Below are 2,500 nucleotides of genomic sequence, written 5' to 3' on the forward strand. Positions count from 1 at the left end.
ATATAGACACTCAAACGGACACACATATAAACAGATAAACAAGCAAATAGATAAACAGACAGGCAGATACAGACAGACAAACAAATATGCAAATACACATTCAGACATACAGACAGAAGCACAAATATACATATAGACAGACAGACAGACAGAAGGGCATACAGAGAGACGGACAGCAGACACACACGCATATTGACACAGAAAGGCATACATTGAGAGAGAGAGAGAGAGAGAGAGAGAGAGAGAGAGAGAGAGAGAGAGAGAGAGAGAGAGAGAGAGAGAGAGAGAGAGAGAGAGAGAGAGAGAGAGAGAGAGAGAGAGAGAGACAGTAATGGAGAAAACGTGCTTGAAATTAACGAACCAAAGAGAGAAACAAAGCAAGATTGAAGGAGAGGAACCAAACAAGTAGATTAATAAAGAAGAAGAAGAAGAAGAAGAAAAAGAAGAAGAAGAAGCACTAATTAAGACCAATAACAGAGGAAGGAAGGAAGGAAGGAAGGACGATAAAGATAGGGAATAAGACACGCGTAGAGCATCAGAGAGAGAGAGAGAGAGAGAGAGAGAGAGAGAGAGAGAGAGAGAGAGAGAGAGAGAGAGAGAGAGAGGGTCAGGGAGTATGAAGAATATATATGGCGTCTACTGAACTTGGCACGAGGCCTGAGTATGCTTAGTACACACACACACACACACACACACACACACACACACACGCACATGAATACTTCTATGTGCATCAATGGTCGCCATTTAAGGATACGTACACAGACTACATGCATACTCACGTGGCTTTCATTCATACATACATACATACATACATTCGTTTATACGCACACATTATGTATACGCACAATTTAAGTGGAATTTTACACCCGAGACTTGGCAGCGTGTGTGTGTGTGTGTGTGTGTGTGTGTGTGTGTGTGTGTGTGTGTGTGTGTGTGTGAAGTAATCGCCATTTGGCACACTGTACGTAGGGGAGTTGAGTCATGCACGAGTCTATAAAAAACGTACACACACACACACACACACACACACACACTACGTGGTATAGGGGAGTGTGAGGGACGCTAATTTGGAATCTCTCTCTCTCTCTCTCTCTCTCTCTCTCTCTCTCTCTCTCTCTCTCTCTCTCTCTCTCTCTCTCTCTCTCTCTCTCTCTCTCTCACACACACACACACACACACACAAACAAACAGCACACTTCCTCTTCCTCTTTCTCCCAACCAGCCCTCTTCCTCCTTCCCCTCCGCCTCCTCTTCCTCTCCTCCTCCTCCTCCTCCTAAACAAATACAAGGGCTGCTGCCTCGCTGAGTGATTAGGGGACAACCCATCATCTCGTTTTCTTCAGTAAAATGCGTAAAGATAACATGGAAGGTGAGACTATAACTTTAGGCAGTGCTTTGTGTAGAAATAAATAAATAAATAAATAAATAAATAAATAAATGTTAGTCTTATGTCAGAGCACGTTAATGACTGCTGTTGAGTTTCGTTAATGTAACTCTGGTGCAGTAGGAAAAAAATGTATTAGGACTGGTGGGTGGAAAGTACAGTTAATTATGGCTTACCTTAAGATAGCTTGGTTAATCATTAAAGATAAGGAGAGAATGACTGTTTAAAAGAGAAAAATATACGACTAAGAATAAGTTAAGGGAAAATATACAAGAAAGGATGAAGTCACAGGAATAAATATCACAGAAAAAAAAAAAAACTAAGATGGAATTTGTTTTACTCTCTATACTAAAACCATTCAACGACCATCAGTCTGGGCGAGTCCATTACTTGACTGGGCAGAGAGCAAGGGAAGTAAAAGAGGAGGGCAGGGAGCAGGAGCAGCGAGGGTAGGGAGGCAAGGAGGGGGAGGTAGGCTGGCAGTTAACAAGACCATTCACTCATTAACCAATAAAAAGCTTTGAAGAATTCTGTAGCTGAAACACGGTGAGTAACAAGAAAACACAGTAAATAACAAATACATAATAGTGTGTGAATGACATAAAACCAACAGTATACAAAGGATAAGGGAGAAGAGAGGCTAGCCCGCCACCGCAGCTCCCGTCTGGCCATCACGTGCTGCCTAGTCCCGCCACTCACTACATAAACACCTACAGACACCCTACATACATCCTCACCTTCAGGTCCCTCCAACACTAGCAACACTCACCTCCTTCCTGAACACCTCAAGGCTCCCGTACCAGATAGCACGAATACAAGAAAACTGATACACTTCATCCAAACCTCGTCACGACAAACACGCGAATGCAGCTAGCCCAGCCTCACCGCGCAGGAATACGAGTACACTGATTGACTGTCCTGCTGAAAATAATATCTTAGTGGATGTTAAAGTGATCAATCTACGCCAATGCGGATTAGAGAAATTGATACGGGAAGTTAATCTAGGTGGTTTAGGGATGGTAGAGCATGTAATAGGGGTAGTAGTGTAAGGTTAGGTATAGGTGGAAATAGAAGCGGCAGGGTTAAGATGGGCTTAGTTGCGTTGAGCGACAG

The 2,500-nt window shown here is 43.1% G+C and overlaps 1 protein-coding gene across 3 annotated transcripts in view; it reads right to left on the reverse strand.

The window, feature by feature from the left end:
- The window catches only part of LOC135100071 (orexin/Hypocretin receptor type 1-like), a 306,348-nt gene extending 304,050 nt beyond the window's left edge, over positions 1-2,298 (reverse strand). For all 3 annotated transcript variants that reach the window (XM_064002965.1, XM_064002966.1, XM_064002964.1), the window contains exon 1: positions 2,157-2,298. The gene's annotated coding sequence lies outside the window, so the exon portion shown is untranslated. The remainder of the gene's footprint in view (positions 1-2,156) is intronic.
- Between the last annotated feature and the right edge of the window lie 202 nt (positions 2,299-2,500).

This window comes from Scylla paramamosain, chromosome 4 (genome assembly GCF_035594125.1).
Source record: "Scylla paramamosain isolate STU-SP2022 chromosome 4, ASM3559412v1, whole genome shotgun sequence".
NCBI classification, from domain to species: Eukaryota; Metazoa; Arthropoda; class Malacostraca; order Decapoda; family Portunidae; genus Scylla; species Scylla paramamosain.